Source organism: Carcharhinus amblyrhynchos, chromosome 8 (assembly GCF_965287045.1).
Source record: "Carcharhinus amblyrhynchos chromosome 8, sCarAmb.v2.hapA, whole genome shotgun sequence".
Taxonomy (NCBI): domain Eukaryota; kingdom Metazoa; phylum Chordata; class Chondrichthyes; order Carcharhiniformes; family Carcharhinidae; genus Carcharhinus; species Carcharhinus amblyrhynchos.
The window spans coordinates 125,038,273-125,064,535 of record NC_137331.1 but is presented as its reverse complement, the minus strand read 5'-3'; the positions used below and the strand labels follow the sequence as shown (position 1 = coordinate 125,064,535).

Here is a 26,263-nt window from a genome sequence, read left to right as displayed (position 1 = left end):
CAGTGGATGTGGTCTTTCTGGATTTTCAGAAGGCGTTTGACAAGGTACCTCACAGGAGGTTATTGCAGAAGGTCAGGGGACATGGAGTTGGGGGTAGGGTGTTAGCGTGGATAGAGGATTGGTTGTCAAATAGGAGGCAGAGAGTGGGGGTCAATGGGTGCTATTCGGATTGGCGGATGGTGACTACTGGAGTGCCTCAGGGGTCGGTGCTGGGGCCTCAGCTATTTACCATTTATATATCTGGAGGAGGGAACTGAGTGTATGGTGTCGAAATTTGCTGATGACACCAAGATTGGCGGAACGGCAAATTGTGTGGAGGGTGTGGAGAGTCTGCAGAAGGATGGGCGAATGGGCCAGGAAATGGCAAATGGAATTTAATGTTGGCAAGTGCGAGGTGGTCCACTTTGGTGGGAATAATGGTAGGAAGGATTATTACTTACGTGGCGAAAAACTGCAGCAGGCGACGGTGCAGAGGGACCTCGGGGTCCTTGTGCATGAGTCGCAAAAACCCAGCTTGCAGGTGCAGCAGGTGGTCAGGAAGGCGAACGGGATGCTGGCCTTCATAGCAAGGGGGATTGAATATAAAAGTAGGGAGGTCTTGCTGCAGCTGTATAGGGCATTGGTGAGGCCGCAGCTGGAGTACTGTGTGCAGTTTTGGGCGCCGTACTTACACAAGGATATTTTGGCCTTGGAGGGAGTGCAGAGGAGGTTTACTAGGCTGATGCTGGAGTTGAGGGGGTTGAGCTATGAGGAGAGGCTGAATAAACTAGGCTTGTACTCGTTGGAGTTTAGAAGAATGAGGGGAGATCTCATTGAGACATATAAGATGATGAATGGGATGGATAAGATAGAGGTGGAGAGACTCTTCCCGCTCAGAAAGGATAGTAGGACTAGGGGGCACAGCCTCAAGATAAAGGGGGGGCGGTTTAGAATGGAGTTGAGGAGGAACTTCTTCACTCAAAGGGTGGTGAATCTCTGGAATTCTCTGCCCGTTGAAGTGGTGGAGACTACCTCGCTAAATATTTTTAAGACGCGGGTTGATGGGTTTTTGATGAGAGAGGGGATTAAGGGTTATGGGGAGAGGGTGGGAATGTGGAACTGAGCCACGACAGATCAGCCATGATCTTATTGAATGGCGGGGCAGGCTCGAAGGGCTAGATGGCCTACTCCTGCTCCTATTTCTTATGTTCTTATGTTCAAAGAACTGAAGAGAAGTGGAAATGTGATGGATTTTATATTGTTGAAGAAGGGATGGAGCAAGTGGTACGAAAAGAGATCGGTGATGAGGTGTGTGTGAGGAGTGATTGCTCAAAGATGTCATGGACATAAGACAAAGGGAGTGTTAATGGTTAAAGACTGAAGGTCCAGAAAAAGGCATAAAGATAAGATAGCAGAATGTTTAATAGCAGAACAAGGGTTAATGCTCTGCAAATGCAAAAGATAAGAAGTTACAGAATGGTCTGTGGGGGAGGGCATTGGATGGGGCAGGGGGGAAGGGTGCAAAGCAGATTTATAAAAGGTCAAAATAGAGGACGCAGTTCCTGATCTAGAGGAGTTAAACTCTATAATGAGCCTAGAAGACTGCAAATTGCCTAATCAGAAAATGGGGTGTTGTTCCTCCAGTTTGTGTTGGGCTTCGCTGGAATATTGCAGCAGGCCAAGTACAGAAATGTGAACATGAGAGCATGATGCTGAGTTGAGTTGTCAGGTGTCGGGAAGGTCAGGATCATGCTTGCGGACTGAGAAAAGTTGTTCCATGCATTATTAATGCTCTGGGGCACAGGTCCAAATCTCACCACAGCAGCTGGTGGAATTTAATTAATAAAAAATTGGAATTGAAAGGTAAATGGTGACCATGAAACTATCATAGATTGTTGTAAAAACTCATCTGGTTCATTAGTGCCCTTCAGAGAAGGAAATCTGCCATTCTTACCTGGTCTGGCCTACGTGTAACCCAGACACACAGCAATATGGTTGGCTCTTAACTGCTCTCTGAAATGGCCTAGAAAGCCACCAGTTAAAGGGCACTTAAGGAAGAGCAGCAAATGCCGGCCCATCCAGTAACAACCACATCCCATGAAAGAACAAAAAACAGGGAGCTAATGTGACGGGCGATAATATCCTTTTTAATATTTCTGGGGTTTATTGCATCATTCTGTGAAGTAGAATTTAACTCTGAAAAGTGTGAGATGATACATTTTGGAAGGAGTAATTTGACAAGAAAGTACTCAATGAATGGTAGGACACTAGGAAGTTCTGTGGAACAAAGGGACCTTGGCGTGTTTGTCCACAGATCTCTGGTAGCGGAAGGGTGTGTTAGTAGAGTGGTGAAAAAGCCATATGGGGCACTCGCCTTTATCAATCGAGGCATAGATTACAAAAGCAGGGAAGTCATGTTGGAGTTGTATAGAACTTTGGTGAGGCCACAGCTGGAGTACTGTGTGCAGTTCTGATCACCCCATTATAGGAAGAATGTGACTGCACAGGAGGGGGTGTAGAGGAACATAGAACAGCACAGCTGAGTTGTGCCGAGCTATGTCCAAACCCAAGATCAAGCTATCCCACTCCCTATCATTCTGGTGTGTTCCATGTGCCTATCCATAACCGTTTGAAAGTTCCCAAAGTGTCCGACTCCACTATCACAGCAGGCAGTCCATTCCATACCCCAGCCATTTTCTGAGTAAAGAACTTAACTCGGACATCCCTCCTATGTATCCGACCATGAACCTTATAGTTATGCTCCCTAGTAACAGCTACTTCCATCCGAGGAAATAGTCTCTGAATGTCCGCTCTATCTATCCCCCTCATCATGTTATAAATCTCTGTTAAGTCACCTCTCACCCTGCTCCACTCTAAAGAGAAAAGCACTAGTTCCCTCAATCTTTCCTCGTAAGACCTACCCTCCAAACCAGGCAGCATCCTGGTAAATTTCCTCTGCACTCTCTCCAATGTTTCCACGTCTTTCTTATAATGAGGTGACCAGAACTGCACACAATATTCCAAATGTGGTCTCTCCAAGGTCCTGTATAGTTGCAGCGTTAACCCCACAGCTCTTAAACTCAAACCCCCGTTAATAAACACTAACATACTATAGGCCTCCTTCACAGTTCTATCCACTTGAGTGGCAACCATCAAAGATCTGTGGATATGAACCCCAAGATCTCTCTGTTCCTCCACACTCCCCAGAACCCTGCCTTTGACCCTGTAATCCTCATTCAAGTTTGTCCTACCGAAATGAATCACCTCACACTTATCAGGGTTAAACTCCATTCACCAGGATGCTGTCTGGGATGGAACATTTACATTATGAAGAGAGGTTGCGTAGGCTTGGGTTGTTTTTGTTGGAGCAGAGAAGACTGAGGGATGACTTGATTGAGGTGTACAAGATTATGAGAGACATGGACAAAATGGCGAAGGAGCTGTTGTTTCACTTAGTTGAAGTGTCAGTCGGCGGGGGGGGGGCGGTGGTGACATTGGTTCAAGGTGAGGGCAGGAGGTTTAGGGGGGATGTGAGGAAAAATCTTTACCAGAGGGTGGTGATAGTCTGGAATGCACTGTCTGTGAGAGTGGTGGAGGTGAGTGTCCTCACATCCTTTAAAAAGTATCTGGATGAACACTTGGTACATTATAACATTCAGGGCTACGGGCCCAGTGCTGGTAAATGGGATTAGATGGAGTTCAGGTGTTTCTGATGTGTTGGTGTGGATTGAATGGGCCGAAGGGTCTCATCTGCACTTTATGATTCTAAGTAGCTTGTGTGGCTGTGTGTGAAAATTTAGTTAAACTGAAGGCAGATAGTGTATGAAGTTTAGGACATTTAAAGGATGCATTTGCTCACTTTGGAAAACAGTGCCACAAGCATCTCAACCAAATCATCATTCTTTAATTATGAGCCTTGATAGGAAGCACCAGTACATTATCCAATCATGGCACAGCACAGCCAAGGCCCAGTATGATTTTGATGTGATATCTGCAAATGTACATTTTCCAAGAACAGTTTCTTACCTACTGCTGTCAGAGTTTTGAATGGATTTACCTTGCATTAAATTGATCTTTCTCTGCACCGTTCTCTGACTGTAACATTATATTCTGCACATTCTTGTTTCCTTCTCTCTGAGCGATATGCTTTGTCTGTATAGCGTGCAAGAAACATGTTAACACATTTGACGGTTATAAATCAAATCAAAGGAATGTAGATGTTAAAGGCATGTGTTTGAAGCAAGGATGGCAAGTTAATTTTCCATAAATAAGCAGTAGGAAGAAATTTGCATTAGGAGATAAGTGAAGGTTTGGATTTTGAGATGTTAAATTTCAAAGTGGAGTAAAAGGGTTTGCAACTTAGAAATGGTCATAAATAAATAATGCAAGGTTATTCCATTTTATTTGACCCTGAAATTGGAGGCAGTACTGAGAACACTTTTATATTCTGGGAAAATTAAATTTCAAAGAAGGGCTAAGTACAGTGGAGTCAAAGGTGAAAGAGGCAAAGAATAAGGAGAGATGCTGGGAGAGAAGATGGAGTGGCTGTGTGAGACTTCCTGGACTGCCTCTTGTGTGCTGGGCAAAGAGCTGCAGCAACCAATCCAGAGAGGTGTCTGTTTTCAGAAAGCAGGGACTTGTTTTGAAGTTTCTTGAATTTCCACAGCAGAGTGAGAAACCCTGTAATATAATCTTCCTACAAAAGCAGTGTTTACCTTGTGGTAATAAAGGAATGTTTTCCACAGGGGATTCACTTGTGTCTGACCAGTTGAGAGTCTTTTTGGGGGAATGTTTTGTAAACCTCATTTTAACTGTGTAACTCTAATCTTGTGTATCTAAATTTTATTTTCTTTTCTTAATGTTTAAAGTCCTAAAAGTGTTACTGAAATTTGTGGCTTCTGAATTCAATAAACACATCTTCTCATGGTCAGAATACAAAAAAGAGTTATGATAAGTGGGCCAATTGGTTTGCACAGCAGTTGCCATCTGTAGCATCCATACAATCTTTATCCTATCTCAAATGAAAATAGAAGTCGTCAAATTCCCAGAGGACCATCAGCTGCTCTTCCCGTTTTTGTGAGAGAGAGAGCACTGATTGCTGGTGATTTAGCCTGAGAATCACACCTCAGATGAGGGGCAAGGTTGAGAAGGCAGAGCCTTGATGGATAACCTCAGCTGGTACAGGAACTGAACCCACGCTGTTAGCATTGTTCCACATCACAAACCAGCCGTCCAACCATCTGAGCTAACTGGCTTCTTATTTATTCTATATGACCAGCTCCCTCCACATTCTGTTGAAACACAATGCCAGCATTAGGACAGGCACTATCTGTGGAGACAGAAATGGTTAATGCATCAGATTGGTGAGCTTTCGTCAAAACTTGGAGAAGTTTGAGGTAGAAGCAAAATCGGAACTGTGGGTGGGGGAGGAAAGGTCAAAGGGAAGGCCCTTTCTGTGGTGGAGGGCAGGAGAAGTGAAAAGACAGAAGGTAAAAAGAGAGGGAAATGGGACAGGTAGTGAAACAAAAGCTAGAGCTATAAACGGCAGCAGCATACCATACAGACATTCAAAACCACCCCCTCTCCCCAGTTATTCAATAATATATGATTGTGACCTCAACTCCAGTTTCCTTCCTACTGCTATATCCTTTCTGAGCCGATCTGAAGTAAATAGGTACAAGGATTAAGATGTATATTGGGGTATGCCTTGTGTCTTTAAGAAGATGGAGCTGATTGGTGAAGAAGCTTCCACCCTAAACACATTAAAGAAGCCATCCCCTGCGGACAAACCCTCTGTGAACAGGATCTGCTCAGATGAGGAGGATTGCAGCAGGCACCTCCGGACACCAAAAGTTGCCCTCGTAAGAACAGGATGTGGCGCTTGACTCATCGACAATTCCGATGTGCCACGTGAAAAACCGCACCGACGACCTCAAAAGATAAACACGGGACATGGTGGACAGAGTACCCTTCACTATCCAGTACTTCCCTGGAGCGGAGACGCTATGTCATCTTCTTCAGAGCCTTCAACACGTCATTGATGAAGATGAACATCTCGCCAAGGCCATCCCCACATCCCCACTTCTTGTCTTCAAACAACCGCACAACCTCAAACAGACTATTGTCCACAGCAAACTACCCAGCCTTCAGGAGAACAGTGACCACAACACCACACAACCTAACCCCAGCAAGCTCTGCAAGACATGCTGGACCATTGACACAGATGCCATCATCTCGGTAGGATGAGAGAAGATTTGGCGATTGTGGACTGGGAGAGCGCGTTGGAGGGAGGGTCTGTTAAGGAGCAGTGGAGGATCTTTAAGGAGATCTTTCTTGGTGCTCAACGGAAATTTATTCCGATGGACAAAAAGGATAGTAGGAGGAGAGGTAATAAGCCGTGGATAACAAAGGAGGTGAAGGAAAGTGTTAAACTAAAAGCGGAGGAATTTAGAGTAGCTAAGAGTAGTGGGCGAGAAGAGGATTGGGAGAGGTTTAAATGTCAACAAAGATTGACAAAGAAGTTGATAAGGAAGGGTAGGAGAAACTATGAAGCTGGGCTAGCGCTTAATATAAAAAAGGATAGCAAGAGTTTTTATAAATATATAAAAAGGAAGAGGCTGGCTAGGGTGAATGTTGGTCCTTTAGAGGATGAGAAAGGGGACCTAGTGGTAGGGGATGGGGATATGGCTCAGGTATTGAATAACTTTTTTGTTTCTGTCTTCACGGAGGAGGACGTGAATAATTTGCCGGGTGTTAGCGATAGAAAGGTGGTAGGACTGGAGGGTCTTAATGACATTACTGTTACTAGAAAGGCGGTGCTCGACAGACTGGAGGGGCTGATTGTGGACAAGTCCCCAGGACCGGATGGAATGCATCCGAGGGTTCTGAAAGAAATGGCGGAGGTGATAGTGGATGCCTTGGTGGTTATTTTCCAAACGTCGCTGGATTCCGGGGAAGTGCCGGATGATTGGAAAACGGCTAATGTTACGCCGTTGTTTAAGAAGGGTGCCAGGCAAAAGGCGGGGAATTATAGGCCGGTTAGTTTAACATCTGTGGTAGGTAAAATGTTAGAATCTGTCATTAAGGAGGAAATTGCGAGGCATCTTGAAGGGAATTGCTTGATAGAGCAGACGCAGCACGGTTTCATTAAAGGGAAGTCGTGTCTGACAAATTTACTGGAGTTCTATGAGGATGTGTCTAGGGCGGTGGATAGAGGAGAGCCGGTGGATGTGGTCTTTCTAGATTTTCAGAAAGCGTTTGACAAAGTGCCTCACAAGAGGTTATTGCAGAAGGTCGAGGGACATGGAGTTGGGGGTAGGGTGTTAGCGTGGATAGAGGATTGGTTGTCAAATAGGAGGCAGAGAGTGGGGGTCAACGGGTGCTATTCGGATTGGCGGATGGTGACTAGTGGAGTGCCCCAGGGGTCGGTGCTGGGGCCTCAGCTTTTTACCATTTATATAGATGATCTGGAGGAGGGAACCGAGTGTAGAGTGTCGAAATTTGCTGATGACACCAAGATTGGGGGAACGGCAAATTGTGCGGAAGGTGTGGAGAGTCTGCAGAAGGATCTAGATAGGCTGGGCAAATGGGCCAGGAAATGGCAAATGGAATTTAATGTTGGCAAGTGTGAGGTGGTCCACTTTGGTAGGAAAAATGGTAGGAAGGACTATTACTTACGAGGCGAAAAACTGCAGCAGGCGACGGTGCAGAGGGACCTCGGGGTCCTTGTGCATGAGTCGCAAAAACCCAGCTTGCAGGTGCAGCAGGTGGTCAGGAAGGCGAATGGGATGCTGGCCTTCATAGCGAAGGGGATTGAATATAAAAGTAGGGAGGTCTTGCTGCAGCTGTATAGGGCATTGGTGAGGCCACAACTGGAGTACTGTGTGCATTTTTGGGCGCCGCACCTGCGCAAAGATATTTTGGCCTTGGAGGGAGTGCAGAGGAGGTTTACTAGGCTGATACCGGAGTTGAGGGGGTTGAGCTATCAGGAGAGGCTGAATAAACTGGGCTTGTACTCGTTAGAGTTTAGAAGAATGAGAGGAGATCTCATTGAGACGTATAAGATGATGAATGGGATGGATAGGATAGAGGTGGAAAGACTCTTCCCGCTCAAAAAAGACAATAGGACTAGGGGGCACAGCCTCAAGATAAAAGGGGGGCGGTTTAGAACGGAGTTGAGGAGGAACTTCTTCACTCAAAGGGTGGTGAATCTCTGGAATTCTCTGCCCGTTGAAGTGGTGGAGGCTGCCTCGCTAAATATTTTTAAGACGCGGGTTGATGGGTTTTTGATAGGAGAGGGGATTAAGGGTTATGGGGAGAGGGCGGGAAAGTGGAACTGAGCAGCGACAGATCAGCCATGATCTTATTGAATGGCGGGGCAGGCTCGAAGGGCTGGATGGCCTACTCCTGCTCCTATTTCTTATGTTCTTATGTTCATGTGAGAACGCCATCCACCAGGTACACGGCACATAGTCTCGTGACTTGGCCAACATTGTCCTCCTGACACGCTGCAGGAAAGGATGTCCCGAGGCATAGTACATTGGGAAGACCATGCCGATGCTACAACAACAAATGAATGGACACCGCTCGACAATCGCCAGGCAGGAGTGTTCTCTTCCTGTTGGGGAACACTTCAGCGATCACGGGCATTCGGCCTCTGATCTTCCGGTAAGCATTCTTCAAGGCGGCCTTCATGACACACGATAGCACAGAGTCGCTGAGCAGAGACTGATAGCCAAGCCTTTCCACTCTGGGGAAGTACTGGACGACGAAGGATACTCTGTCGGCCGTGTCCCGTGTTTATCTTCTGAGGAGGTTGGTGCGATTTTTCGCTGTGGCATGTCAGAACTGTCGATGAGTCGAGCGTCATATCCTGTTGTTACTGTTATGCTGAACAGAAACTGATAGCCAAGTTCTGTGCACATGAGGACGGCCTCAACCGGTATCTTGGGTTCATGTCACACTATCTGTAACTCCCAGGACTTGCCTGGGCTTGCAAAATCTCACTAACTGTCCTTTGAGACAATTCACACCTCTTTAACCCTCTCTCCATTCACATTGTCTGTATCTGTAAAGATTTGATTACCTGTTAAGACTCACATTCCGACCATTATCTTGTAATTGAGTCTGTGTTTATATGTGCCCTGTTTGTGAAACCCAACTCTCCACTCACCTGATGAATAAATACATAGAACATAGAACATTACAGCGCAGAACAGGCCCTTCGGCCCACGATGTTGCGCCGACCAGTTACAAAACAATGACCCACTAACCTAAACCAATCCCTTTTCGTCCATAAACCTATCCACGGATCTCTTAAACGCCCCCAAACTAGGCGCATTTACAACTGCAGCAGGCAGGGCATTCCAATCCCTCACCACCCTCTGGGTAAAGAACCTACCCCTACATAGAATCATAGAACCCCTACAGTGCAGAAAGGAGGCCATTTGGCCCATTGAGTCAATCCCACCCAGACCCTTTCCCCATAACCCCACATATTTACCCTGCTAATCCCCCTAATCCACATGTGGGAGGAAGCAATAGAAGGAAATGTAGATGGGGTGAGATGAAGGAGGCTTGTGAAGAACATTAAAGGTTGTGTTAATCTTACCTCAACATTTTGTCAAAACCTGTTGCACAGGATTACAGTAAACCATTGGATTAAATAGCCTGTTTCTGTGGTGTACATTTGTTGTAATCCTGTACAACATAGTTTGACAAAATGTTGGGATGAGATTAACACAACCTTGCCCACTGTTGAGTGATTGCGGAAATGATACAGGCCACATGGTGTCAGACTTGCAACATTAGCAGCTCTTGAGTATTGCTGAAAAGAGATATGTTGAAGCTGGTTGTCTTGTACACAAGAATACCCCGAGAAGGTGCAGACAACAATTTGTACTGTATGAGAAGAGAATGCTGATTGGCAAATGGATTCTGGTAGCGATGTTACCATGGTGTACCTGCCAGTTGATGGTGACTGGCAGAAAACTGTCAAACACTATTTGAAATTTAAACCCAGCAGCTGGACCCTGATTGGTCAAGATATTGCTCTGGGAAATGAATCAAAGAATGGCTGTCACTTATTTTGTTTAGCTGAAATAGGCTCAATATCTATATCTGTCCTTTCTAGCTACAAATATCAGGGCCCAGTACATGCAAATGTGCCACACTGTGAGTCAGGTTGAATTGTTTGTCAGTATATTTGATTTGATTTATTATTGTCACATGTATTAACATACAGTGAGAAGTATTATTTCTTGCGCGCTATACAGACAAAGCATACCATTCATAGAGAAGGAATGTAGTGTTACAGTCACAGCAAGGATGTAGGGACAGATCAACTTAATGCAAAGTAAGTCCATTCAAAAGTCTGGTGGCAGCAGGAAACAAGCTGTTCTTGAGTCAATTGGTACGTGATCTCAGACTTATTTAGGAAATGTTGTCTAATTGTGGAATCACAGCTGTTGTTGGACACTGTTTTGAGTTTTGCAAGCACAAACTGGGTACGGTCTGTATCTTGCCCATTGTAAACAGCAGAAGAGATATGCTGTTTGATACAGTTTGCCATCAGCCTTGGGATAGAGTCACAGAGGTTTGCAGCACGGAAACAGGACCTTCGACCCAACTTATCCATGATGCCCTATTTTTTAAACTCCTAAGCTGATCCCAGTTTCCCACATTTGGCCCATATCCCTCTATACCCATCTTACCCATGTAACTCTCCAAACGCTTTTTAAAAGACAAAATTGTACCCGCCTCGACTACTATCTCTGGCAGCTTGTTCCAGACACTCAACCACTCTATGTGAAAAAATTGCACCTCTGGACATTTTTGTATCTCTCCCCTCTCATCTTAAACCTGTGCCCTCCAGTTTTAGACTCTCCTATCTTTGGGAAAAGATATTGACTATATAGCTGATCTGTGCGCCTCATTATTTTATAGACCTCTATAAGATCACCATTCAGCCTCCTACGCTCCAGAGAAAAAAGTCCCAGTCTATCCAGCCTCTCCTTTTAACTCAATCCATCAAGCCCCGGTAGCATTCTAGTAAATCTTTTCTGCATTCTTTCTAGTTTCATAATATCCTTTCTATAATAGAATGACCAGAACTGTACACCATTGTATGGCCTACAAACCTAGCATCACACTGGCACTGAAACTCATATGCCACATTCAGTTCTGTAGTAAAATGCATGGCTATTACTTTCCCTGCTGTGCTCTGAAGAATTCAAAAAATTAACTGTGTTTGGGAATTTCCAAGCGATCCATGGCATTGAAGGTGGCCCACCATTGGTCTGTGGCAGTATCTTCCAGTCCTGCCATTGTCAGCGGAGTTCCCTGTTGAATGTTCCTCCGTCGCCGGGAAACCCGCAGTGGGGTGCCCCTTCTGCGGGACCAGAAGATCCTGCTGGCTTGACAAATACACTCTCCACAGGCACCACCGGACCTGCTGTTTTTTTTTTCCAAGCATTTTTTTGTTTTAATTTCATTATTTTCTGGCTAATTATAGTGCAGCACTTGTCCAGTGGTTGTGCAAAGCACTACATAAATACATCTCAATGCATTTTACAGCAAATAAAATCATAGTTGTACAGTGTAGAAAAGGCCCTTCGGCCCATCAAGTGTTGGGCTGTCAGAAACATGGCAGCCAATATTTGCTCAGCAAAAAGCAACGTAAGAACCTGACCTGTTTTTCTGCTGTTGACTGAGGGGAGAACTGACTGTAGCGATTTAACCTGGGGTTGACCACACCTTAGGTGAGGGGCAAGGTTGAGAAGGTGGGAAGTTTATGAATAACATACGGAAATTGAAATTGTGCTGTTGGCATCACTTTACACAATGACGACGAGCTGACCAACCCCCATGGGGTATAGGCATTGCTGGCTGGCCCAGCTTTTGTTTCCCATCATGAACTGCACTTGAACTGAGTGGCTTGCTGGGCCATTTAAGAACCAATGGATATGGCTATGGATCTGGAGTCACATGCAGGCCAGACCAGATAAGAATGGCAGATTTCCTTCCCTAAAAGGCATTAGTGAACGAGGTGAGTTTTTACGACTGGGGTGGCACAGTAGTTAGCACTGCTGCCTTGCAGAACCAGGGACCCAGGTTCAATTCCAGCCTTGGGAGACTGTATGTGTGGAGTTTCTATGTTCTCCCCGTGTCTACATGGTTTTTTTCCGGGTGCTCCGGTTTCCTCTCTCAGTCCAAAGATGTGCGGTGAATTGTCCATGCTAAATTGCCCCTTAGTGTCAGGGGATTAGAAGGATAAATACATGAGGTTATGGGGAGAGGGCCTGGGTGGGATTGTGGTCAGTGCAGACTCGATGGGCCGAATGGCTCCCTTCTGCACTGTAGGTTTCTATTATGATTCTATAACTATGGTTTTTTTGATCATCATTAGACCAGGTTCGTTTTTAAAATTCAAATTTCCCCATCTGCTGCGGTGGGTTCGAACCCTGATCCCCAGAGTAATACCTGGGTCCCTGGATTACTAGTCCAGTGACAATATCACTGCCCCACTGTGAACCAGAGGCAAGAGTGCGACCAACTGAGCCACAGTGAGATTATTTATAAAATACTATTTATTACTGAATGTTAGATATCCTGGAGCAAGAGAAAGTTTAAATAGCTCCTCCTACAATCTTATCCTGTGATCGATTTTTGTTTCTATTATTAAATATTCACAGTTTAGCAACAAGAATAGAAGCATGTGATCGTTTGGAACTGAGTGTCTCGCCGCAGTTCCAGTGTTGAAAATGGAAGTGGTGCAAAGAAAGGAACTGACTCCTGATTCTGTAACCAGTGGGCCTCCAATGTGGTTTTAATTGGGTGTCTAATTAATGGACAAAAGCTTTGCCATACATTACCAAGATCTTGCCATCTTGCCCTTTGCTTTCCAATTGTTTTTGTGAACTTGGTGTATTTGCATATTAATTATTCATTAAAAGTTAGGGGCTAATGATTAACAGTGGACATAGGCTTTTAGAAACATAGAAAGAAGCATAGAAAAACTACAGCACAATACAGGCCCTTCAGCCCACAAAGTTGTGCCGAACATGTCCCTACCTTAGAGATTACTGGGCTTTTAACCCTTGCTAATTGTTAATTCAATGCCCGTTAATTTCCCCAACCCAGATTATGGTCTCATGTTGACTTCAAATTTGCTGATGACAGTAAATTAGGAGGCAGAGTAAATAAATGTGGGTAGCATGTTGCACAGTTCATAGAATCATAGAATCCCTCCCGTGCAGAAGGAGGCCATTTGGCCCATTGAGTCTGCACAGACCATGATCCCGCACAGACCACGATCCCACCCAGGACCTATCCCCATAACCCCATGCATTTACCCTAGCTAGTCCCCCTGACACTAAGGAGTAATTTAGCATGATAATCCACCTAACCCACACATCTTTGGGCTGAGAGAGGAAACCCATGCAGACACAGGGAGAATGTGCAAACTGCACACAGACAGTGACCCAAGCCAGGAATCGAACCTGGGTTCCTGGCAGCAGTGTTAACCACCATTGCGCCTCAGTTAGACAAGTTAAATGATTTCATAGAACTGTGTTAAATGGAATTCAGTATGGATCATTGGGTTTAAGGGTGAAAAATCTGACAAATTTCCTGAACATAGAACATTACAGCGCAGAATAGGCCCTTCGGCCCACGATGTTGCGCCGACCAATTAAAAAAGCAATGACCCTCTAACCTAAACCAATCCCTTTCCATCCATAAACCTATCCACTGATCTCTTAAACGCCCCCAAACTAGGCGCATCTACAACTGCAGCAGGCAGGGCATTCCAATCCCTCACCACCCTCTGGGTAAAGCACTACCTCTGACATCCGTCCTATATCTACCACCCCTTAATTTAAAGCTATGCCCCCTCGTGCTAGCTTTCTCCATCTGAGGAAAAAGGTTATCACTGTCCACCCTATCTAAACCTCTAATCATCTTATATGTTTCAATAAGGTCCCCTCTTAGCCACCTTCTTTCTAATGAAAACAACCTCAAATCCCTCAGTCTCTCCTCATAGGGCCTTCCCTCCATACCAGGCAACATCCTGGTAAACCTCCTCTGCACCCTCTCCAATGCCTCCACACCCTTCCTGTAATGTGGGGACCAGAACTGCACACAATACTCCCAAGTGCGGACGCATCAGAGTTTTGTACAGTTGCAACATGACGTTGCGGCTCCTAAATTCAATCCCCCTACCAATAAACGCCAAGACACCGTATGCCTTCCTAACTACCTTATCTACTTGATTCCCAACTTTCAGGGATCTATGTACACATACACCTAGATCCCTCTGTTTATCAACACTATTCAGAGTCCTACTGTTAGCCCTATACTCTACACAACTGTTATTCCTGCCAAAGTGAATTACCTCACACTTTTCTGCATTAAACGCCATCTGCCACCTCTCGGCCCAGCTCTGCAACTTGTCCAAGTCTCTCTGTAAACTATGACACCCCCTCTTCACTACCTACCACTCCTCCGACTTTGGTGTCATCAGCAAATTTACTGATCCACCCAACTATACCCTCATCCAGATCATTTATAAAAATTACAAACAGCAGTGGCCCCAAAACAGATCCCTGAGGCACACCACTTGTAACCGAACTCCATGACGAATACTTTCCATCAACCACCACCCTCTGTCTCCTATCTGCTAGCCAATTCCTGATCCAATTAACTAAATCACCCCCAATCCCATACATCTGCATTTTCTGCAGAAGCCTTCCATGGTGAACCTTATCAAACGCCTTACTAAAGTCCATATATACCACGTCAACTGCCTTACCCCCATCCACCTCTTTGGTCACTTTCTCAAAAAACTCAATAAGGTTAGTAAGGCACGACCTACCCTTCACAAAACCAAGTGAGAGACAAGGAGCTGTGGCAGAGGAAAGGGATTTGTGTAGGTGTGCAAATTGCTAAAAGATAATGGACAGCTCTGATATGTAATTGCAAGTGAAATGCTGCCTTTAACTCAGTGGTGGTAACAATCAAAGGAAATGAAGTCATCATTCAGAGATAACAACAAAATACTGCAGATGCTGGGATCTGAAACAAAAATAGAAAATGCTGGAAAATCTCGACAGGTCTGACAGCATCTGTGGAAGAGGAATAGAGCCAATTGTCTGGACAGCCCTTCGTCAGAGCTAAGAGCAAAGAAAATCAGAAAAGATTTAGACTGGGCTGGGTAGATAGGGTTTTAAACTAAATAATGGAGGGGAGGGTTCAGTTGTATGGAGAATTAGAAAATCAAAGTTAAAGGAGAGAGTAGAAGTGCAAGTTAAATGAGTTGAGGGCCCAGGAGAGGTTAGTCAAGTTTCCAGACCACATTATAGAAGAGAGTATAGAAGGTGACAGGAATCTAACCTCAGGCTGAGCAAAAAAAAGGTGACAATTATGAGAAGAGAGGTAGTCGATGCAGGACTGAGGGTGTTGTACCTAAATGCGCGCAATATACAGAACAAGGTAAATGAGCTTGTTGCGCATATTTGAAATTGGAAGGTACAATGTTGTGGGCATCACAGAGACGTGACTGCAAAGGGATCAGGGCTGGGATCTAAATACCCAAGGATATGCGTCCTATCGGAAGGACAGGCAGATGGGCAAAGGGAGTGGGGTTGCATCATTAGTAAGGAATGAAAAATTGATAATAATGACGTAGGAATAAAGCAAGATATGGGATCAGAAGGCATAGAATCTCTGAGGGAACAGTGACCACAATATGATAGAATTTACCCTGCAGTTTGAGAGGGAGAAGCTGGAATCAGATATAACAGTGTTACAATTAAATAAATAAAGACATGAGGGAGGAGCTGGCCAGAATTGATTGGAAAGGGAGCTTAGCAGGGAAGACAATGGAACAGCAATGGCAGGGGTTATTCGGGAAGCACAACAGAAATTCATCCCGAGGAGGAAACATGCTAAGGGGAGGGTGAGGCATCTATGGCTGATGAGGGAAGTCAACGATAGCATAAAAGTAAAAGAAAAAGTAGACAAAGTGGTAAGGATTAGTGAGAAGCCTTTAAAAGTGAGCAGACAAAACTAAAAAAAAGCAATAAGGGGGGAGAAGATGAAATGAGTGTAAGCTAGCTAGTAATATAAAAGAGATAGCAATTGTTTTTGTTTCAACATAAGAAAGGTAAGAGAGGCAAAAATAGCCATTGGATCACTGGAAAATGAGGCTGGAGAAGTAATAATAGGAAACGAAGCAATGGCAGAGGAACTGAATAGTTACTTTGCATCAGTCTTCACAGTGGAAGACACCAGTGGGATGCCAGAGCTCGAGGAGAGTCGGGGCACAAGTGAGTGTAGAGACCAGCACTGTAGAGAAGGTTCTGGGGAAACTGAAAGGTCTGAAGGTGGATAAATCACCTGGATCAGATGGACTACAGCCCAGTGTTCTAAAAGTAATAGCTAAGGAAATTGTGGAAGCATTGGCAGTGATCTTTCAGGAATCACTGGAGGCACGGAGGGTCCCAGAGGATTGGAAAGTAGCTAATGTAACGCTGCTGTTTAAGAAGGGAGGGAGGCAGCCGATGGGAAATTATAGGCCAGTTAACTTGACAGTCATTGGCAAAATTTTAGAGTCCATTATTAAAGATGAGATCACAGAGTATTTGGAAATGCATGATAAAATAGGACTGAATAAGCACAGCTTCATCAAGGGGAGGTCATGTCTGACAAATCTGTTAGAGTTCTTTGAGGAGGTAACAAGGAAATTAGATAAAGGAGAACCAGTGGGTTCTCCTTTGCTACCACTGTGCTACCGTGGGGCGGCACAGTAGCACAGTGATTAGCACTGCTGCTTCACGGCTCCAGGGTCCTGGGTTCGATTCCCGGCTCGGGTCACTGTCTGTGTGGAGTTTGCATGTTCTCCTCGTGTCTGTGTGGGTTTCCTCCGGGTGCTCTGGTTTCCTTCCACAGTCCAAAGATGTGCAGGTTAGGTTGATTGGCCATGCTAAGAAATTGCCCCTTAGTGTCTAGGGATGCGTAGGTTAGAGGGATTAGTGGGTATAATGTATATAGGGATATGGGGGTAGGGCCTGGGTGGGATTGTGTTCGGTGCAGTCTCGATGGGCCGAAGGACCTCTTTCTGCACTGTAGGATTCTATGATTCAGTGGACGTGATTTTTTTAGGTTTCCAGAGCACCTTTGACAAGGTGCCACATAGGAGGCTGTTAAATAAATGCCCATGATGGTAAGATCGTGGCATGGATAGAGGATTGGCTGACTGGCAGAAGGCAGAGAGTGGGGATAAAGGGGTGTTTCTCAGGGTGGCAGCCTGTGACTAATGGTGTGCCTCAGGGCTCAGTGCTGGGACCACAACTTTTCACAATATACATTAACGATTTGGAGGAGGGAACTGAAGGTACTGTTGCTAAGTTTGCAGATGATACAAAGATATGTAGAGGGACAGGTAGTATTGAGGAAGCAGAGGGGCTGCAGAAGGACTTGGACAGGTTAGGAGAGTGGGCAAAGAAGTGGCAGATGAAATACAATGTGGAAAAGTGTGAGGTTATTCACTTTGAAAGGAGGAATGGAGGCATAGACTATTTTCTAAATGGGAAGATGCTTAGGAAATCAGAAACACAAAGGGACTTGGGAATCATTGTTCAAGATTCTCTTAAGGTTAATGTGCAGATTTGGTCGGCAGTTAGGAAGACAAATGCAATGTTAGCATTCATGTTGAGAGGACTAGAATACAAGACTAGGGATGTACTTCTAGAACATAAGAACATAAGAAATAGGAGCAGGAGTAGGCCATCTAGCCCCTCGAGCCTGCCCCGCCATTCAATAAGATCATGGCTGATCTGAAGTGGATCAGTTCCACATTCCTGCCCTCTCCCCATAACCCTTAATCCCCTTGCCTATCAAAAACCTATCAACCCTCGTCTTAAAAATATTTAGCGAGGCAGCCTCCACCACTTCAATGAGCAGAGAATTCCAGAGATTCACCACCCTTTGAGTGAAGAAGTTCCTCCTCAACTCTGTTCTAAACCGCCCCCCCTTTATCTTGAGGCTGTGCCCTCTGGTCCTACTGTCCTTTCCGAGCAGGAAGAGCCTCTCCACCTCTATCCTATCCATCCCATTCATCATCTTATATGTCTCAATGAGATCTCCCCTCATTCTTCTAAACTTTAACGAGTACAAGCCTAGTTTATTCAGCCTCTCCTCATAGTTCAACCCCCTCAACTCCGGTATCAGCCTAGTAAACCTCCTCTGCACTCCCTCCAAGGCCAAAATATCCTTGCGTAAGTGCGGCGACCAAAACTGTGCACAGTACTCCAGCTGCGGCCTCACCAGTGCCTTATACAGCTGCAGCAAGACCTCCCTACTTTTATATTCAATCCCCCTCGCTATGAAGGCCAGCATCCCATTTGCCTTCCTGACCACCTGCTGCACCTGCAGGCTGGGTTTTTGCGACTCATGCACAAGGACCCTGAGGTCCCTGTGCACCGTCGCATGCTGCAGTTTTTCGCCATGTAAGTAATAGTCCTTCCTACCAATATTCCTACCAAAGTGGACAACTTTCTGAGGCTGTATAAGGTTCTGGACAGACCCCATTTGGAGTATTGTGAGCAGCTTTGGGCCCCATATCTAAGGAAGGATGTGCGGCTTTGGAAAGGGTCCGGAGGAAGTTCACAAGAATGATCCCTGGAATGAAGAGCTTTTGTATGAGGGACAGTTGAGGACTCTGGGATTGTACTTGTTGGAGTTTAGAAGGATGGCGGGGTGGGGGGGGTAGAATCTTATTGAAACTTACAGGATACTGCAAGGCATGGATAGAGTGGACATGGAGAGGGTGTTACAACGTTTAGGAAAAACTAGAATCAGAGGGCACAACCTCAGGCTAAAGGGATGATTCTTTAAAACAGAGATGAGGAGGAATTTCTTCAACCAGAGGGTGGTGAATCTGTGGAACTCTTTGCCGCAGAAGGCTGTGGAGGCCAGGTCATTGAGTGTCTTTAAGACAGAGATAGATAGATTCTTGATTAATAAGGGGATTAGGGGTTATGGAGAAAAGGCAGGAGAATGCGGATAAGAAAAATATCAGCCAGGTTTGAATGGGAGAGCAGACTCAATGGGCTGAGTGTCTTGATTCTGCTCCTATGTTTTATGGTCTTATACAATGAGCGTGTGCTGTAATTGGACAAAGGGAATGTAGAAGACTTAGAGTGGTGCTAAAAGTGTCCATTAAGTGATCAGAATGTGTCAGTGACAGAATACGAGGAGAGATTGTTAATTCAGGTGCCCAAAAAAGGGGAGGGGAAGGTGGCGGGGTGGACAGCAAGGACAGCTGGAATGGAAAAGTGGAAAAATGGAAGTGAGAAAGAAGGCTGATAAGGTGCTGTGCCCTCAGTTGAAAAACTACAGGAACAGCACTTCATCTTCCAATTGGGCCTTCTGCACTGAACACAGTTCAACAACTTAAGAACATCAACTCTTTCCTCCTCCTTCATCTCATTTCCATTTATTTTATTTCATTTTGTTTCTTCTTCTTGTCTCATTCATCCATTTTTATCATCCTTCTTTCTCTTTTTTTTTATTTCAAAAATATACTTTATCCATAAAAAATACTCTCAAATCAGCTAGTGCAAAACGAGAGATCCAAAAATTACAAAGTGCAAAAAAGGAATCATTTCTCCATTACAATACCATGCTTATTTACATGACATTACATTCAATACATTTCATTACTTAAAACTATATACATGCCTCAGATTTTACTGTGTGCTGTTATTTTTCAGTTTAGCACACAGTTACGCAGGCCGAGGGTATTCTGCAGTTGCCGGGCCCTTGGTCTGCCTCGGTTGAAAGGCTTTATAGTATGGCCTTTCCTCATTGTGCCTTTGCGACGACTGCCCCAAGGTTGAGCGCGTCCCTCAGCACATAGTCCTGGACTTTGGAATGTGCCAGTCTGCAACACTCGGTCAAGGACAAATCTTTCAACTGGAAAATCAGCAAGTTTCAGGCAGACCAAAGTGCGTCCTTCACCGAGTTGATGACCCTCCAGCAGCAGTTGATATTTTGTCTTGGTGTGCGTCTGGGAAACAGCCCGTAGAGCACAGAGTCCTGCGTCACCGAGCTTGCTCGGGACGAACCTCAACAAATACCACTGCATCTCACTCCAGATCTTCTCTGCAAAGAACACTTTTTTTAATTTCAAAAATATACTTTATTCATTTTTGCACTTCTCCATTCCTGCTCTCTTTTGCCCCACACACAAACACCTGCCCCCTTTCAGGGCAACTGCCTTAACCATTTGTACCTCTGTTCTGCTATTCACACATTCTGATCACTTCATGGATATTTTTAGCACCTTTCTCTGCTTTCTTCATCCTCATTTACCTTCCCTTTATCCAATTACAGCACCTGGTCCACCCTTATGGTTTAAATGTTTCTGATTTTCTTTGCCCTTAGCTCTGACCAAGGGTCATCCAAACTCGAAACATTAGCATCTGTGGAGAGCGAATAGAGCCACAGTTTAAAGTTTATTTATTAGTCACAAGAAAGGCTGATGTCAACACTGCAGTGAAGTTACTGTGAAATTCCCCCAGTCGCCAAACTCCGGCGTCTGTTCAGGTCAGTGCACTAATCAGCATGTCTCTCAGAATATGGGAGGAGACTGGAGCACCCAGAGGAAACCCATGCTGACACGGGGAGAATGTGCAAACTCCACATAGACAGCGACACAAGCCAGGAATCCAACCCGGGTTCTTGGCACTGTGAGGCATGATGTGGAGATGCCGGTGTTGGACTGGGGGCACGCATTTCCATCAAGGACGGTCACCTCAGCACTTCACTGTACTGCAAACCCATGGATAAACTCACAATGCTCCACTTCTCCAGCTTCCACCCTAAACACTTTAAAGAAGCCATTCCTTACAGACATGTCCTCCGTATACACAGGATCTGTTCAGATGAGGAGGATCGCAACAGACACCTACAGACACTGGAAGATGCCCTCATAAGAACAGGATATGGCGCTGGACTCATCGATCGACAGTTCCAGCGCGCCACAGCGAAAAACTGCACTGACCTCCTCAGAAGACAAAACACGGGACATGGCGGACAGAGTACACTTTGTCGTCCAGTACTTCCCCAGAGCAGAGCAGCTATGACATCTTCCCCGGAGCCTTCAACATGTGATCGAGGAAGACGAACATCTCGCCAAAGCCATCCCCACATCCCCATTTCTTGCCTTCAAACAACCACACAACCTCAAACAGACCATTGTCCGCAGCAAATTACCCAGCCTTCAGGAGAACAGTGACCACGATGCCATACAACCCTGCCACAGCAACCGCTGCAAGACATGCTGGATCATCGACACGGATGCCATCATCTCACGTGAGAACACCATCCACCAGGTACACAGTACAAACTGTTGCAACTCAGCCAATCTTGTCTACCTGATACGCTGCAGGAAAGGATGTCCCGAGGCATAGTACACTGGGGACACCATGCAGACGCTACAACAACAGATGAATGGACACCACTCAACAATCACCAGGCAGGAGTTTTCTCTTCCTGTGGGGGAGCAGTTCAGCAGTCACAGGCATTCAGCCTCTGATCTTTGGATAAGCGTTCTCCAAGGCGGCCTTCACGACACATGACAACGTAGAATCGTTGAGCAGAAGCTGATAGCACACATGAATGGCCTCAACTGGGATCTTGGGTTCATGTCATAGAAACAGCACAATACAGGCCCTTCGGCCCTCAAAGTTGTGCTGAATATGTCCTTACATATATGTGAATGGGATGGATAGGATAGAGGTGGAGAGACTCTTCCCGCTCAGAAAGGATAGTAGGACTAGGGGGCACAGCCTTAAGATAAAGGGGGGGCGGTTTAGAACGGAGTTGAGGAGGAACTTCTTCACTCAAAGGGTGGTGAATCTCTGGAATTCTCTGCCCGTTGAAGTGGTGGAGGCTGCCTCGCTAAATATTTTTAAGACGAGGGTTGATGGGTTTTTGATAAGCGAGGGGATTAAGGGTTATGGGGAGAGGGCGGGAATGTGGAACTGAGCCACGACAGATCAGCCATGATCTTATTGAATGGCGGGGCAGGCTCGAAGGGCTAGATGGCCTACTCCTGCTCCTATTTCTTATGTTCTTACCTTAGAGATTACTAGGCTTACCTATAACCGTCTATCTTACTAAGCTCCATGTACTTATCTAAAAATCTCTTAAAAGACCCTATTGAATCCGCCTCCACCACCGTTACCAGCAGCCCATTCCATGCACCCACCACTCTCTGAGTGAAAAACTTACCCCTGACATCTCCTCTGTACCTACTCCCCAGCACCTTAAACCTGTGTCCTCTTGTGGCAACCATTTCAGCCCTGGGGAAAAGCCTCTGACTATCCACTCGATCAATACCTCTCAACATCTTATACACCTTTATCAGGTCACCCCTCATCCTTTGTCCCTCCAAGGAGAAAAGGCCGAGCGCCCTCAACCTATCCTCATAAGGCATGCTCCCCAATCCAGGCAACATCCTTGTAAATCTCCTCTACACCCTTTCTATGGCTTCCACATGCTTCCTGTAATGAGGCAACCAGAACTTAGCACAGTGCTCCAAGTGGGGTCTGACCACGGTCTTATAAAGCTGCAACGTTATCTCTCGATTCCTAAATTCAATTCCTCAATTGATGAAGGCCAGTACACCATACGCCAACTTAACCACGGCTTCAACCTGCGCAGCTGCTTTGAGCGTTCTATGAACTCAGACCCCAAGATCCTTCTGAGCTTCCGTACTGCCAAGAGTCCTACCATTAATATTATATTCTGTCATCCTATTTGACCTGCCAAAATGAACCACTTCACATTTATCTGAGTTGAAATCCATCTGCCACTTCTCTGCCCAGTCTTACATTCTATCAGTGCCTCACTGCAACTTCTGACATCCCTCCACACTACCCACAACACGTCCAACCTTTTGTCATCAGCAAACTTACCAACCCATCCCTCCATTTCCTCATCCAGGTCACACTATCTGTAACCCCCATGACTTGCCTGGGTTTGCAAAACCTAACTAACTGATCTGTGTGGACACAATTCACATCTCTTTAACCTGTGTTTAACCCTCCCTTCGCTGACATTGTCTGCACCTTTAAGACTTGATCACCTGTAAAGACGCGTATTCCAACCATTATCTTGTAAATTGAGTTTGTGTCTTTATATGGCCTGTTTGGAACATAACTCCTCACTCTTAGAATCATAAAACAGTACGGACCCTTCGGCCTTCAATGTTGTGCCGGGCTTTGTCCGAAACCAAGATCAAGCTATCCCACTCCCTATCATTCTGGTGTGCTCCATGTGCCTATCCAATAACTGCTTGAAAGTTCCTAAACTGTCCGACTCCACTATCACAGCAGGCAGTGCATTCCACACCCCAACCACTCTCTGGGTGAAAAACCTACCCTGGACATCCCTCCTATATCTCCCACCATGAACCTTATAGTTAAGCCCCCTAGTAACAGCTACATCCACCCGAGGAAATAGTCTCTGAACGTCCGCTCTATCTATCCCCCTCATCATTTTATAAACCGATAAGCCATCTCTCATCCTCTTCCGCTCTAAAGAGAAAAGCCCCAACTCCCTCAACCTTCCCTCATAAGACCTACCCTCCAAACCAGGCAGCATCCTGGTAAATCTCCTCTGCACTCTCTCCAATGCTTCCACATCCTTCTTATAGTGAGGTGACCAGAACTGCACACAATATTCCGAACGTGGTCTCACTAAGGTCCTGTACAATTGCAGCATAATCCCACGGCTCTTAAACTCAAACCCCCTGTTAATAAATGCTGACACACTATAGGCCTTCTTCATGGCTCTATCCACTTGAGTGTCAACTTTCAGAGATCTGTGGATATGAACCCCAAAATCTCTCTGTTCTTCCACATTCCTCAGAACAGTTGACCCTGTAATCCGCATCCAAATTTGTCCTACCAAAATGAATCATCTCGCATTTATCAGGGTTAAACTCCATCTGCCATTTTTCGGCCCATCTCTGCATTCTGTCAGTGTATCTATGCAGCCTACAACAGCCCTCCACCTCATCCACCATGCCGTCAATCTTGATGTCATCAGCAAATTTACTGACCCACCCTTCAGCCTCCTCCTCCAAGTCACTGATAAAAATCACAAATAGCAGAGGACCCAGCACTGATACCCTGTAGTACACCACTGGTAACTGGTCTCCAGTCTGAAAATTTTCCATCCACCGCCACCTTCTGTCTTCTGTGAGACAGTCAGTTACTTATCCAATCAGCCAAATTTCCCTCTATCCCACACCTCCTTACTTTCTTCGTGAGCCTGCCAATGGGAACCTTATTAAACGCCTTAATAAAATCCATATACACGACATCAACTGCTCTACCTTTGTCCACACACTTAGTTACCTCCTCAAAAGATTCAAGCAAGTTTGTGAGGCAAGATTTATGGTTATAAATCCTATCCCTCAGGACCTTTTCCATTAAGTAAGACTAACTGGCCTATAATTACCAGGGTCATTCCCATTTCCTTTCTTGAAAAGCGGAACAACATTCACCACTCTCCAGTCCTCTGGCACTACTCCCGTGGACAGTGAGGACCCAAAGATCAAAGCCTGCCGTATACTCACCTGATGAAGGAGCAACATTCCGAAAGCTTGTGCTACCAAATAAACCTGTTGGACTTTAACCTGGTGCTGCGTGACAGCAGTGCTAACCACTATGCCATTGTGCTGCCCACTGTCAGACCTGCTGAGACTTTCCAGCATTTTTTGTTTTTGTTTCGTGTATCAGAGAGCTTTGGTCAGGTTCTATCTGGAGTAACTGTGTTCAGTTTGGTCACCCCTGCCTTCAGGAAAGAGCTATCAGCCTTAGAGGAGGTACAGAATGATTCTGGGGCTAAAAAGCTTACTTATATTGACTTGGCTTGTTTCTTCTCGAGTTTAGCAGACTGAAAACTGATTCAATTGAAGTGTTAAATATGATTAACGGATTCAGTAGTGGAGGGAGGGAGTCCAGAGCAAGGACATAACCCTAAAATTAGAGCCAATTCCTTCAGGTGTGTTGTCAGGAGGCACGTCACACAGTGGGTTCTAGATCATAGAATCCCTATAATGCAGAAGGAGGCCTTTCGGCTCATAGAATTTGCACCGACAAAAATCCCACTCAGGCCCTATCCCCTTAACCTCATGTATTTACCCTGTTAATCCCCTGACACTAAGAGACAATTTAACATGGCTAATCAACCTAACCCATATATCTTTGGCATGTGTGAGGAAAGTTGCGCAGACACTGAGAGAACATGCAAGTTCCACACACAGATATCTGGAATTCTCTCTCTCTCTCTTACTTGCTCTCTTATTCTTGCTCTCTCTCCCTCTCTTGCTCTCTCTCCCTCTCTTGCTCTCTCTCCCTCTCTTGCTCTCTCTCCCTCTCTTGCTCTCTCTCCCTCTCTTGCTCTCTCTCCCTCTCTTGCTCTCTCTCCCTCTCTTGCTCTCTCTCCCTCTCTTGCTCTCTCTCCCTCTCTTGCTCTCTCTCCCTCTCTTGCTCTCTCTCCCTCGCTCTCTCTCTCTCTCTCTCTGTTTTCTTCCTCTCACTCTCTCTTTCTTGCACTCTCTCACTCTCTGTCGCGCGCGCACGCAATGATGTTGAGACTAGGGGATCAGTTGGAAATTTTGAAACTGAGATTGATAGTTTTTTTTTGTTGGGTGAGGGGATTAACAATGAAAGAACCAAAGTACCAGCCTAGATGGAGTTGAGCTACAGATTAATCATGGATGTGTGATGGTACAGATTCCAGAGGTCGTTCCTCCTGTCCTTGCGTGTCAGTCAGCTTTCCATAGTGACATTATTCATGAGTGAACCTTGATTTGATGGCGTCAGCACTTTGTTTAAATCGAGGCTTGTCTATTCCCTGCCTGATATCCAAGGATGTTCATTTTTATGTCTCTATCCCTGGAAAGCAGTCAGAAGTGAGAACTTTGGTTAACTCCTAAACCAAGAGTGTCACTTGCAGAACAGCATTGACTTGGTATCAAACCTGATTATTTTTCTGATGAATCATAGAACATTACAGCACTGTACAGGCCCTTCGGCCCTCAGTGTTGTGCTGATCTATGTCCAATCCCAAGATCAAGCTATCCCACTCCCTATCATTCTGGAGTGCTCCATGTGCCTATCCAATAACCGTTTGAAAGTTCTTAAAGTGTCTGACTCTACTATCACAGCAGGCAGTCTATTCCACACCTCAACCACTCTCTGGGTGA

At 45.5% G+C, this 26,263-nt stretch overlaps 1 protein-coding gene across 2 annotated transcripts in view; it reads left to right on the top strand.

Moving 5' to 3' along the window:
- Nucleotides 1-26,263, top strand: part of rmc1 (regulator of MON1-CCZ1) — an 84,420-nt gene that overhangs the window by 11,854 nt on the left and 46,303 nt on the right. The gene's annotated exons all lie outside the window — the stretch shown is intronic.